We start from the raw sequence: 15,105 nt of genomic DNA, 5'->3' as shown, positions 1-15,105 counted from the left end.
TATAATTCCACCATCACCTTTGATCTTTCCATCCCTCTCTTTAGGGTTGTTTGGGCTATGGCAATTCTAAATTTTTGCTGTTGTAAGAGTATGTCACTAATATGATGTAGAGAGATGGAACTGTCTGATATTCTGGAGAGGCTGGGCTAGGTTTCAGGACTTAACTGTACCAGAGACCCACCTGGAGGTTGTAGGTTTCTGACAAGTTACTGTAGTGCCTGGAATCCTTGTGGAATCTTACATATTGCCCTAGGTATTCTTTAGTATTGACTGGGAGAGTCCTGGTTGGGGGTTGACAGGTTATGACAGGGAGCAAGATCTACCTGAAGCTTGTGTCAGAGGAACCTCCAGAGTGGCCTCTTGACTCTATTTGAACTGTCTCTGCCATTGATTCTTTCTTAAGGAAATCTAAACCTTCTCTTAACTCTTGTCCCTCACCCCACTATTTACCTCTGCTGTTGCTGTGATAGTGCTGATGGTTTCCTTTTGAACATAGCTCATAGTATTCAATAGCAGTTTCCCCCCTGTATCCTGGACTTAAGCACTCTTTATACAAGAATCATATCTTTGAAGTAATGCTTCTGAGAACTCATTCATATTTTTAGTGTGAGTCAGTGGGACACGTAGGTCTATACAACCCCTTTCAATCTTGTTCATCTTCAATATGGTAATATTAGTTCTAGACCCACTAGAGAATCACCTTCATTCCTATCTATTCCCTTACATTGGAGTTCAATCTCATTAACTCACGGTTCACCCATCTTGAGCTTCTGTGTATCGCTATGTCCCCTATAGTCTGTATTATAAGACTCTGATTATACCTTTATGCTGTTCCTACAAGTGGAATCTTACAGAATCTGTCCTTTTGTGTCTGGCTAAGTTTGCTCAGTATTATGTCCTCAAGCCTCATCCATCTTGTCATGTGCTTCAGGACGTCATTTTGTCTTACTGTTGCATAATATTCCGTCATAAGCATTTACCACATTTTGTTGATCCACTTGTCTGTTGATGGGCATTTGGTTTGTTTCCATCTTTTGGCAATTGTGAATAATGCTGCTGTGAACATCAATGTGCAAATGTCTGTTTGTGTCATTGCTTTCAGCTCAACGCCATGTAGTGCTATTGCTGAGTCATAGGGCAACTCGATATTTAGTTTCCTAAGGAACCACCAAACAGTTTTCCGTAGTGGCTGTACCATTATACAGTCCCACCAGGAGTTCATAAGTATCCCAGTTTCTCCACATCCTCTTCAACATTTATAGTTTCCTGTTTAATAGCAGCCATTCTTATAGGTGTGAGGTGTTATCTTGTTGTAGTCTTGATCTGCATTTCCCTTATAGCCAGTGAAAATGAGCATCTCTTCATGTGCTTTTCAGCCATCTGTATTTGCTCTTCAGAAAAATGCCTATTCATATCTTTAGCCCGTTTTATAATTGGATTGTTTGTTCTTTTATTGTTGACTTGTATGATTTCTTTGTATATAGAGGAAATCAAACCTTTGTCTGATATGTGATTTCCAAATATTTTCTTACATTGAGTTGGCTGCCTCTTCACCTTTTTGACAAAGTCTTTTGAGGTGTAGAAGCATTTGATTTTGAGGAGTTCCCATTTATGTATTTTTCTTTTGTGGCTTGCACTTTGGGTGTAAAGTTTAGGAAGCTACCTCCTATTACTAGCTCTTGAAGATGTTTTCCTATTTTTTCTTCTAGAAGCTTTGTGGTGCTAGTTCTTATTTAGGTGTTTGATCCACTTTGAGTTAATTTCTGTGTAGAGTGTAAGACAGGGATCCTCTTTCATTCTCTTGGTTACTGATATCCAGTTCTTCCATGCCTAATTATTGAAAAGGCAATTTTGTCCCAGTTCAGAGGATTTGGGGGCCTTGTGAAAAATCAGTTGATCATACATTTGGTGGTCTATTTCTGCAGTCTGGATTCTATTCCAGAAAAAGAAATGCTTCTGTCTTTGTGCCAATACCATGCTGTTTTGACTAGTGTGGCTTTATAGTAGATTTTAAAGTCAGGGCGTGTTAATCCTCCCACTTTGTTCTTCTCTTTTAGAATGCTTTTTCAGGGTCTCATTCCCTTCCAAATGAATTTGGTAGTTAGCTTTTCCAAATCTTCAAGGTAGGTTGTTGAAATTTTGATTGGTACTCTGTTGAATCTGTAGATCAACTTGAGGAGAATTGACATCTTAACTATATTTAACCTTCCTTTCCATGAGCAAGGAATGTCTTTCTACCTATTTAGATCTCCTTTGATTTCTTTTAGCAATGTCATGTAGTTTTCTTTGTACAAGCCCTTTACATCCCTAGTTAAGTTCATTCCTAAGTATTTGATTCTTTTAGTTGCTACTTTGAGTGGAATTTTTTCCTTAACTGACTCCTCAGCTAGCTCATTGCTTGTGTATAGAAATGTTACTGATATTTGCACATTAATTTTATATCCTGCCACCTTGCTGAATTTGTTTATTAGCTCAAGTAACTTTCCTGTAGATTTCTCAGAATCTTCCAAGTATAGTATCATATCATCTGCAAATAATGAGAGTTTTACTTCTTCCTTTCCAATTTGGATGCCTTTTATTTCTTTGTCTCACCTGATTGCTCTAGCTAGAACTTCTATCACAATATTGAATAATAATGGTGATAGTGGGCATCCTTTGTCTTGTACCTGATCTTAGTGGGAAGGCTTTCAGTGTCTCTCCATTGAGTATGATACTGGCTATCAGTTTTTCATATATTGAGGTAGTTACCTTTGATTCTTATCTTTTGAAGTGTTTTTATCAGAAAAGGATGCTGAATTTTGTCGAATGCTTTTTCAATATCAATCAAGATGATCATGTGATTTTTCCCTTTAGATTTGTTAATGTGCTGTATTACATGAATTGATTTTCTTGTGCTGAACCATCCTTCCTTTTCTGGTATAAATCCTACTTGGTCATGGTGTGTAATTCTTTTATTGTGCTGTTGGATTAGATTTGCTAATATTTTATTGAGAATTTTTGTATATATATTCATTTGGAAGATTGGCCTATAGTTTTCCTTTCTTAGAGCATCTTTACCCTGTTTTGATATTAAAATAATATTAGCTTCATAAAATGAGTTAGGCAAAATTCCTTTTTCCTCTGTTTTTTGGAAAAGTTTGAGCAGGACTGGTGTTAGTTCTTTTGGGAATGTTTGATAAAATTCTCCTGCAATGCTGTTTGGCCCTGGGTTTTTCTTTGTAGGAAGATTTTTGATGACTGATTGAATCTTTTTACTTGTGATTGGTTTGTTGAGATCTTTTTCTTCCTGAGTCAGTGTAGCTTGTTTGTGTCTCTAGGAGTTTGTCTATTTCATTCAAGTTGTCTAGTTTGTTGCCATGTAGTTGTTCATAGTATCCTCTTATGATTTCTTTTATTTCTTCAGGGTCTGTGGTAACACACCCCTTCTCATTTCTTATTTTGTTTAATTGCATCCTCTTTCTTTTTTTCTTTGTCAGTCTTGCTAGTGGCCCATTAATTTTATTGATTTTCTCAAAGAACCAACTTTTGGTTTTATTGATTCTTTCTATTGTTCTTTTGTTCTCCCATTCATTTATCTCTGCTTTAATCTTTGTTATTTCTCTTCTATTTGCTTTGGGGTTTGTTTGCTGTTCTTTCTCAAGTTCCTCCAGGTTTTGTGTTAAGTCCTCAATTTTTGCTCTTTCTTATTCTTTAAAATTGGCATTTTAGGGCAATACATTACCCTCTCAGCACAGCCTTTGCTACTTCCCGTAAGTTCTGATAAGTTGTATTCTTATTTTCATTCATCTCCAGATAGCTACTGATATCTCTAGCAATATCTTCTTTGAACCACTGGTTGTTTAAGTGTGTTATTTAGTATCCATCTATTTGTGAATGTTCTCATTCTCTCGTGGCTGTTGAGAGCTACCCCAGCATATGATCTGTCCTGGAGAATGTTCTATGAGCACTGAAGAAGAATGTATATCCTGTGCTTTGGGGTGCAATGACTTATATATGTCTGTTAGGTCTAATTATCAAGTTATTTAACTTCTCTATTTCCTTGTTGATCTTCTGTCTGGTTGTTCTATCTGTAGAGAAGAGTGGTGCACTGAAGTCTCCTACTACTATTGTTGAAACATCTACCGCTCCCTTCAGTTTTGCCAGTGTCTGCCTCATGTACTTTGAAGCTGCTTGATTGGAAGCATAAGCATTTATGATTGTTGTATCTTCTTGGTGAATTGACCCTTTAATTACTATATAGTGTCCTTCGTTGTCTCTTATCATGTCTTTATATTTAAAGTCCAATGTTAATATAGTTACTCCCGCTGTCTTTTGATTACAACTTGCATGGAAAATCTTTTTCCATCATTTCACTTTCAATCTATTTGTATCCTTGTATTTAAGATGGGTCTCTTGTAAGCAGCATATAACTGGATTATGTTTGTTAATCCATTCTGCTGATCTGCATCTTTTAATTGATAAGTTTAGTCCATTAACATTCAGAGCTATTACTGAAAAGGTGTTTCTTGATTCCACCATCTTATCTTTTTTGTTTTACTTGTCAGATCTATATATTCTTTCCCTCTTTCTCTTTGTATTCTTTAAATTATCCTACTGGTACTCTTCAATTCTGTGCCCTCCTCAAGACATCCCTTTCCTGTCTTTTTTTTTTTTCAGTCAGCAGAACTTCTTTTAGTATTTCTGTAGGACCTGTCTCTTGTTAACACATTCTTTCAGGACTTCTTTGTCTGTGAAGTCTTTTATCTCTCCCTCAATTTTGAAGGACAATTTGGCTGGGTACAGAATTCTTGGCTGGAAGTCTGTCTCTTTCAGTATCTTGAATATATCATACCACTGCCTTCTCACCTCCAGGGTGCTAGTTGAGTAGTCTGAATTCAGTCTTATTTGATTTCCCTTATGTGTAGTAGATTGCTTTTCTCTTGCCGCTTTCAGGATTTTCTGCTTCTCTTCAACATTTGACAGACTGATTAGTATGTGCTTGGGGAAGGGCTATTTGGATTTATTCTGTTTGGAGTTCTTTGGGCTTCTTTGACCTGTTTATTTATGTCCTGTATGAGGGTTGGGAAGTTTTCCCCCATTTTATCCTCAACTACTCTTCCTAGCCCTTTATTTCTCCTCCTTCTGGGACACCAGTGATTCTTATATTTGTGTGCTTTGTTTTGTCTATCATTTCCCTGAGTTCCCATTCAATTTTTTCTATCTCTTTTTTGCCATTTTCTGTTTTATGTCTTTGAAGTCAATTATCCTATCCTCTATATCACTTATTCTTTCTTTTGTCTCTTCAAATCTGGTGTTGTGTGTCTCTAGTAGGTTTTTTATTTGGTCAGTAGAGTCTTTAATCTCTGTGATTTCTGCTATTTTTCTATTTATTCTTTCAAATTCCTATTTGTACTCTTGTACTGTCTTCTTATCTCCTTTATGTCATTTGCTATCCCATTTATTTTATTAACTAGAGTTGTATGAACATCTTTGATTTGTTGTTCCAATGTCTGTGTCTTCTCTAGTGTTTTAAGTTGGCCATTAGTCAGGGCTGTATCTGTCTGCATTGTGATATGCTTAGTGATCTTCTGCTGTGTTCATGTCATGTAAATATCTTGATTGATTTACTTTGGGAGTTGATTTCTTTTAGTAGTCTAAGGCCCTGTGTTTGTGGGATGCTTGTAGAGCAGGGAGCAGGGCAGGGGGTTGAGCACTCAGTACAGTGATTTGTGTTAGGGCAGGTATGGGTACAGGTTGGGGATGTTACACTGATTCTTATGAGCATGGGTGTCCAGTGGCCAGAGAGGATGTAGCTGTGCGGCTGTACCAGTCTGGGGGCATAACCCTGGTGTGTGCTTGTGTAAGGCATGGGGTGTGGCAGCAGGTCAGCATTATGCCTTCATGGATTGGCATCAGCTGTGACCTAGCTGTGCAGGTTGGTGCTTTCTCAGAGCTGGGAAGGGAGGCTGAGGGCTGTGCACATGCACGGTTCTGGCACTGCTGTAAAGTGCAGTTCCCAGATCTGAATGATGTGATTGGGGGACCATACCTATGCGTGTGCCTGGGAGTGCTATAAACAGATGCGCTGAGCTCAGGAAGTGGGGGTGAGGCTGTGCGACACTGTAGGCAGGATCCGGGTAGCCTAGGTATGTAGGTTAGTGCCTGCAACTTTTATGCATTGGCAATAGCCTGTAGGGAACAGGGAGGGGTCAGTAGTGCTTGGGAGATGTGCAGGAGAGGTGAGTTGGTCTGCACTTGGGGTGGGGGTGAGGTGCAGGTACGTGCACTGGGAGCTGGTGGGGTGGGAGCCCCTGAAGCTTGGGGAATGGGAGCAAGTGATGAGGCTCAGGTGCATGGGGTGTGGGGTGAGTCACTGGTCATAGGTCTGTCCTGGTGAGGGTATTGTGCCCAAGGAACGCAGCCTGGTTTACTTCCCAGTCCCACGTTCCCATCCGTGCATTCCTGCGGGCTCCACACCTCCATGCCAGGCTCCAACTTTCTGTCTCTCAGTTCCTCAGCCTCTGCAACCAGGGCTGCCACATGTGATACAGAAGGCACTCCCAGATCAGCCACACTCCCGAAGTGCTGCCTCAGTCACTTGCTTGTCCCCTCTCTCTCCTATGACTTTTAAAACTGTGTTTTCTGAATCCAACACTTGCCTAGTTAATACAGCCCTTTAGTTGTGTCCTATAGTTTTGAGGAAAGGTATTGTCTTTAAAATTTCTCTACTGCTTTTGCTCAAAGGAGGTTAGAACAATGGCCACCCTTGTTGTTAGGCGTCCAGTAATCTGAAGTACTGGATGAGAAGCGTGATTAGCAGTCAGACCACATATACTTTGACCTAGGCCTTTATTTCCCAGCATGGCACCAGCAAACTGTACCAGGGTGCAGAGCTGTGGACTTCACTGCTGCTTGGTATGAGGATGGGGGATACTGGTTGTTAGCCACTGCATGGAGGATAAATTCACTGGTATTTACTACAGTTTACAAGCTTTTTTCTCATGCTCTTTCCTCAGTGATGCACAGCAGTGTTCCACTAGACTCCAGAATGTCACAATACTTGATTCAGACTGTGCCAGCCAGTTCAATAGTTGCTTAATAGAGATACTGATTCCTGGAGCCTCCTACTCCATCATCTTTCCACAGTCCTGTAATAGCTATTTTAAAGTCCCCATCTGTTAATTCCAACATCTGTATCATCTCTGGGACCATTTCTAGTGACCTTTTCCCCCCCTCTTGGATATGTTACATTTTCTTTGTTCTTAGATTATCTAGTTATTTTTTATTGTGTTTTGAATCTTATGTTGTTTAAATTGTCTTATTTTAAAGAATATTGACTTTTGTTCTGACAGATGGTTAACTCCTAGAGGATTAGGTTGATCCTGGTGATGCTTATTTTTATGTTTTCCTAGGGCAGGTCTAGAGTGACCTTTATCCTAGGACTAGTGTAATGATGTTTTATATCTATATTTATTTTATCCTGACAGTAAACGCAAGATTTCTGGATCAGAGGCAGAGTGATTATTTACTTGCAGTATATCTTACATTTGTTCCCCATGTCCCCTCTTCCCCCACAGAGCTATGAGATAAGGGCACCAAGATGGTGGGGTGGGGGGAGTGTTGCGTGTCTGTACTGCAGAAGAGAAACTCCAAAACTCTGAATCTTGGAGCTTATATAGGAACTGTTTATATAACTATACCTCTTCCCCTCCAGAGAAAGAAAGAGATCTTCTGTTCTTAATGTAAGAAAAATCCTTTCTGGGGAGAGAGGGAAGGTCCTTTTGTCCATTACCCTTTGGAATATAAACAAATAGCTCTGGGTTTTATTACCTTTTGAAATGTAAAAATATGTTTTGGGGAGACAAATCTCTGTATCTCTCCAGAGGTCTCCATATAGTCCATTGATGCTCTTTTTATCTCATAGTGCTTTGCTAGTTGTATTTTGCAACACTTAATAGTGTCTCATCCTGTGCACATGCATCCTAATGTTCAGCCAAAAAGGCTAAAGAGACCCTTTTGCAGATTTTTGGAATTCCTTGTTTATACAGCTTCCTCCTCTCCACTCTCCTTCCCTACAATTCCAGCCACTTCTTGACTTCTGTTTCATCTCCCCAGTGAGATCTATGTTCTCGTTTTGAACTTTACTTCCCTGTGCTGTGATTTGGAAAGGGGGCCCCCAGGCAGAATGCTAAGATGAATGTGGAGTTTGCCTTTTGTGTTTCTTTTCTCTTAAGTATCTCAGCTCTACACTGTCTGTCGTTCTATGCCTGCTTCTTATATTTTGCCTGGTTTCATGTTTGCTTACTTTGGGAAGAATGAGTATAATACTCATCCTGTTCAAAATTGGAAGTTCCTCCTGCATTTTCAAATTGTCAACTTCTATATCAAAAAATTTGTCCAGAAAGCCTTTATTACTTTATGTTCCTGTAGAAATACCTTCAAAGAACTATAAATGAACATAGTCAAATTTTCACCGAAGAGGTTAAGGAAAGAACTAAACCAGAAATCTCTGGAAAATAAAAGATACTATGATTGAGCACAAATTTTATTGTGGGCCAAAGTAAAGAGGGAATATTCTGAGTATGTGATCAAATTATTGGGATGCCTTTTCATAGCATGCATGTCTTTGTCTAGTCATTCCTTGAGTCCATTTCTGAAAGTACAAGAAATAAAGATATTTCTCAAAAGAAAAAATTTCTTTTCCCTATTTTGGTAGAAAAAATACCTGTAGCCAAAAGCTGTGTTAAATTATTTAGGAGTAGATTTAGGCTGTACATTTCTAGAGAAGATGCTGGGTTTTGATGTTTGAAGGGTTGATAATCATACCATTTTCTTCTGCTCTAAGTTTTGAATCATTTGAAAGTTACAGGAATTAGATTAATGCAGTACAAATAGCAATTTTCCATTGATTATACTGGATTGGAGAATACAGTTTAGGTATGCAAATATAGTCAGGCTTCCCAATATCTCGCTCCTGAGTTGGATTGTTGACTTACAGTGTCGCTGGAAGAAGAATTAGAAAACTGAAAACTGCCTCTCTGTGAGTAGTAGTGATGATGAGAATGACCCCATTCTGAAACAGCCTGGCATAAAAGAAAAATAAGAGAACCTATGCTTATTAGGTTTGCCAATGACTTCTCCCAATCTCTCCAAATTCTGTAAATAAGGAGGATAGTTCTGAATTCTTGCTTTGAAGGGAAGTGACTCAAATATACTTGTTTATCTTGGGTATATAAAAAGGTATCACAGTGACTTTATTTTGCTGTCTAACTATCTTCAAGGGTAGTTCAAAACTGTTGAACTAGTCTTCAGGATTTTTTGGGTAAAATTTTGTATTTTGGGCTTAAAAATACTGATTTGGTAGTTGTAGACCACAAGAGACCATAGTTTTTAGTTTCCTAGGAAGCACTGAGTAAATCTGTAATCAGGATTAATAATATATTCCTGCTAATTCCTCTCATCTGCTCTTTGTGGGCTTGCCTTATTTTGTTTGTACTTCCGGGGTATTGGCTTGTGATTTTCCAGAATACTTGCTTGAGGAATTATGAGGCTGATGCCAGGTTTTCATAGCTTTGGAGGTCAGGATCTACGACAGTCTCAGGGATAATCAGAGGATGTTTTATTTTTACCTCAGTAGTGTAGAGTTGATTCTCCTCCTTCACAGCCTTTGCCGTCTTATTAAAATATCCTCTCCATCTTTTTTGTGTAAAGAATTCCAAATTTTTTCCTGTTGGTTGTTGAAGAACATTGATCATAGCATCTCTATATGTAAAACACCATATAAAGCATTGTGGGGAGTGTCAGGATAAACATAGGGCTTCTATTTTCTAATAATTTAATGACTGAGAACATATAAAGGCATGAGTGACAGAAATGTAAAGTAGACCAACCCTGCAGATTGTAGAAAGGCCAACAGCCTAAGAATCACAATCTATCAGCTTAGCCCCTCTTATATATAAAGAGCACTTCTTCCTGATAAGCTATAACCTTAATGTTCAAAACTGTGTCCTTAGACCAGCAGCAGCATCATCACTGGGTAGCTTATTAGAAATCCAGAATCCCAGCCATACCCTAATCTTATTAGATCAGAATTGTCATTTAAAAAGATTGCCAGGCACGTTACTATTTGGGAAGCACTGCTGCAGAGGAAAGTTTCTTATTGCACTTATTTGAGTCACGTGCCCAGTCTGAACTAATCACTTCGATCTGAAGCATATAAGGCACCCTGAATACTCACGCCTAAGTCATACATTTTCTATTCCCTAGGATGGGGGAGTGCGATCAGTTCTGTATAATGTAGGTGGGGTTTACTATAGGGAAGAAGTGTTCTGTTGCCAAGGAAAGAGAAGCTGGGCAGAAATTTAAATAGAGGTCTGGAAAACTTATTTCTTCTTTCATGTTTTTACTTGTATTAGTGTTACAAACAGCTATTCACTGGCCCCTTTACTTTGGGACATTTCATCCCATTTCCCCTTGTGTGTGTGTGTGTGTGTGTGTTTCTGCTTCTACTCTTACAAATGCATCTGTCTGCCTTTCCTAGATTTCAAGAGATTCTCCTTTCTTCCACTGCATGGTCCTTATATTTTTTCTCAATAAGAATATTTCTCACATACATATTAACATATTAAAGATAATCACAGACAAACATCTGCCCAAGTGTAGCTCACTTCACTGCGCTCTTGGTAGAGCATGTATATCTCACCCACTGCCTTTCACCTACCAGTAAGGCATTAATCCTTGTAGTCATGCCTTTTTAAGCTGTGAAGTATCTGTTAAAATGCATTTATATTTACTAAAATGTGTCAAAATTTTAGGCCTCCGGATTTATAAATTCTAATTCCTACTTTAGGAGAATTTTTTTCCATACAGGGAAAGAAAGTAAGTTATAATCCTCTAATATTATTTATTTTGAGATCAAGCATTCCTGGATTTCTAACTCCATCAAGAAACTTGTTGGTATTTTTATTGGGATTATGTTAAATATGTGAATTAATTTAGGGAGAACTAATCTCTTTTTGATGTTAATCATTCTTTCCCAGAATAGTGATGTATTCCATTTTTTTAAGTCTCCTTTTATGTCTTCCAAATATTCTTTTATAGATTTTGCAAATTTCTTAAGGTTTTTGCTAAGGCTGTTATCTTATTTTTGATGTTGTAGATGTCCCTTTCATTTTTTTTAATGCTTCCTTACTTCATAGCACAAGAAGTTGTTCCGGGCTCATCTTGTATTTTTCCAGTCCTGGCTCTGGATTCATCCATTTCTCCAAGGAGCCCTAATTTCTTTTAATGGAGAATGGTATTTAGAAACCAAGATTTGCATGCTCAGTTTATTCATGGTTGCCAGATCATTATTCCAGATCCTCTCAATGGACAGAATTAGTAAATGTGTGTGTTTGTGTGTATATGTGAGTTTGTCACGTATCTTTCTCTATCTGTATATGTTAAAAACTGTGACATACAAGGGATTATTATTCAGTCATAAAAGGAAAGAAGCCCTGATACGTACTATAATGTGGATGAACAATGAAAGCATTACGCTAAGTGAAAGAAGCCAGTCACAAAAGGGTACATATTTTCTGATTCCATTTATTTGAAACATCCAGAATAGGTATATGTATGGAGACTGAATGCAGATTGGTGGTTGGCAGGCATTGGGGAAAGGGAAGAATAGGTACAGAGTTTATTTTTAGGGTGATCAAAATGTTTTGAAACTAGAGGTGGTGGTTGCATAACATTGTAAATGTACATAAATGCCACCAAATTATTTACTTTAAAATGGGCATAAAATGGTTAATTTTATGTTGTATCAGTTTTTGCCTCAATAAACAAATTCAAAACAAAACGAAACAGTACTGTGACTTCATGCTAAGACCCTCATAAATTCATTCTGAAATTTCCAATAATAGTCCAGTGCCATAGGACTTATTCTAGCTATCTCTCCTTTGCCATAATTACCTTATCTGACATTGACTCCCATTATACACAGTATACTTACTTATTCGCTCAATCCTTGAACATGTAGAAAGTAGTTTTAGAATGGTCATTCCCATTTTTCAGTAGTATTTATGCTATTTTTTAATCTTTAGTCTGAAAGTATATAGTTAAAATATACTGTTCAGTAGTTATTTGGATAGTTCTCTACCATTTTCAGTGTGATTATGTTGTTCATTTGAACAGTAAGGTTCCATTTGCTTCTGAGTATATTCATTTTTTGTTTTATTTCCCCCTCAACCTTGCTAATTTGATGTATTTATTTTTCATTATGTATAACAGTAATATAGTTTCCAAAGTCAAACTATCCCAAAAGGTGTCCCTTAGAGATATGCCACCCTTCTTCATTCTTTCTCCCATTCTCAATTCCCCTCTTTTCCATTCTGTTTCCACTCATCCCTCCAGATAACCAATCTCATTAGTTTCTAATTTATTCTTTCCAAGTTTCTTTTTGTACAATTGAAGAGATAAATGTATACTATGGAGTGATTCACTCATGTTTTCTTCTCATATTTTGTATGGTTTCAATTTTTGTATTTAAATCCCTGATCCACTTGAAGTTTATTCCTTTGGATGGTATGAAATTTTGAGCTAATTTAATTATTTTTAAATGTCTACCAAGTTGTCCCAATCTACCAAGTTTTAATAACCATTTATTAAAAAGCCTGTTTTTGCTTCCGGTGATCTAAGATGCTGCCTTTAATCAGGTGCTAAATTTCCATATGTACCTGGGTCTCATTTTGAACTTTCTGTTCTAGTTCTTTGTTTCATTTCATCTACTTATGCAGTAGTATCAGGCTGTTTGAAATAATTGTTTTAACATCTGGTATGGATAGTCCACTCTTCAGCTCTATTTTTATTATTTAAGATTTTCCTGGCTATGCCATCTTGCATATTTATTTTTCCACATAAGTTTTAATATCAACTTGTCTAACTTTGTCAAGAAGTTTCTTGGTATTTGTGCTGGTTTGAATCTGTTGTGTACCCCCAAAAAAACATGTCCTTTAATCCTCGATCAGTGTTGCTGGGTGGGAGCTTTTTGATTGTTTCCATGGAGCTCTGACCCACCCAGTTGTGGGTGATACCTTTTAATTAGATCATTTCCATGGAGATGTTTCCACCCATTCAAGGTGGGGTTGCTTACTGGAGCCCTTTAAGAGGGAACCATTTTGGAAAAAGGCTTAGAGCCATGAAAAAACCACCAGAACCAACAGAGCCAACAGAATGGAGAGAGCTCCGGGGAAGCCTTTGAAGAGAAAACTAGCAGCTCTTGCCATATACCTTCTTAGATGAGAGAGAAACCCTGAATGCCATTGGCCTTCTTGGGCCAAGGTATCTTTACCTGGATGTCTTAGATTGGACATTTTTATAACCTTGCTTTAATTTGGACATTTTCACAACCTTAGAACTGTAAACTTGCAACTTAATAAATTCCCCTTTTTTAAAGCCATCCCATTTCTGGTATATCGCATTCTGACAGCTTGCAAACTAGAACAGTATTTTTATTGGGATTATGTTAAATTATGAATTAATTTAGGATGAACTGATCTCTTTCTGATGTTAAGTCATTCTATCCCAAAACAGTGATGTATTCCATTTTTTTTAAGTCTCCCTTTGTGTCTTCCAGGTGTGTTGTAAAGTTTTCCTCTTAGAGATTTTGCACGTTTCTGCATTTCTTAAGTTTATTGCTAAGGCTGTTGACTTACTTTCAATGTTGTAAAGGGGTTGTCTTTAGCATTATGTCACCTGACTGGCTATTGTTTGTATATAAGTAGGCTACTCATTTCTGTATGTTAATTTTGATGTTACCTTGCTTAATTCTTTTGCTATGTGGAGTGTCTTTATAATTGACTTCCTGGGGCAGTACTATTCAATAGAACTTTCTGTGAAAGTGGAAATATTCTATGCCTATTCTGTTTAATGTGGTAGATGCTAGCCTCATGTAGCTATTTAAATTTAATTTTAGTTTTCTCCCTAGTATTTTTTTGAGTTGGAGATTTAATTTGTTTATTTCCTTCTTTCATTTTTATTAATGTAACTGTTTGGAGCTATGGATTTTCTTTTGATCATTGCTGTAAATGTATCCCATAGATTGTTGGTAATTATTATTATCAGATATTGGTTTGTATTTCTCTTTCACCTGCTTTATTTTAGTAGACTGTTTTTAAAACTTTCAAATGGAATGCTTTTAATTTTTTTATGTGTTCTAATTCTAATTTATAGAACTTATTGATGTTTACTTTGGACCCTGATATATGATCAATTTTTGTGAATATTACATGATGTGTACTTGGGAAGATGTATTCTCTATTATTGTGATATGAAGTCTAATGTATATCCATAAGATTTACATTGTTTATTATGCTGTTTACATCTTCTATTTCTTTTTCTATTTTTTGTCCGGTTGATTTGTCTTGCACTGACTGTTGTGTTAAAGTCTTCTCTTATTGATACCTATCAAAATCAGTAGGTTCTCTGCCTGTTAATGCTCAAATGACCAATTCCTGAGACACTGGGATTTCAGTGAGAGAAATAGTTTATTGCCAGGTGCAAAGCTGGAAATCAGATGGTCTGTTTGCTTAAAATTCTGTCTTCCCCAAACTCCAGTAACTTTGATAGTTTTATAGTACTAAAAGATGGACAGGTTTTAGGATAAGGAGCATGAGGTTACAGATGATCTAATTATTCTAATTACTGACATGCACAGATTGATTACATGCTTTGTCACAAAATGTATATAAGAAAATGGAAGCCTTAATATGATGATGGGTACAATATTTGGTATTATAATGAGGTTACTTGTAGATTAGAGTTTAATCTACTGCGCATATCAGGTGGTCCACTTTGGTTAGACCCAGCTTCATCTATCAAGATAGCTTCAGAATTGGGGTGGATTAGTTCTGAGCTGACTCAAGGCCCTTTATTAATAAATATTAGAACCTGTCTCTTAAACAAGGAGTTAGGATTTAAGTGATGATTATGATTACTGAATCATTATATAGATACTCCTTTTTACTTTCTGGTATATTAGAGTAGACAGAGGGAAATATCTGAAATCTCTGAACTGTAATCCAGCTGCCTTGATCTCTGATAATGAAGGTAAAAGCCTTTATCTTGTGCCTTTGTAATTGTAAA

The 15,105-nt window shown here is 37.2% G+C and overlaps 1 protein-coding gene across 10 annotated transcripts in view; it reads left to right on the top strand.

Annotated features, from left to right (window-relative positions):
* The window catches only part of LRRC49 (leucine rich repeat containing 49), a 232,375-nt gene that overhangs the window by 91,490 nt on the left and 125,780 nt on the right, over window positions 1–15,105 (top strand). The window lies entirely within an intron of this gene.

This window comes from Tamandua tetradactyla, chromosome 12 (genome assembly GCF_023851605.1).
Source record: "Tamandua tetradactyla isolate mTamTet1 chromosome 12, mTamTet1.pri, whole genome shotgun sequence".
Lineage (NCBI taxonomy): Eukaryota > Metazoa > Chordata > Mammalia > Pilosa > Myrmecophagidae > Tamandua > Tamandua tetradactyla.
This window is presented reverse-complemented; position numbering and strand designations above follow the sequence as displayed.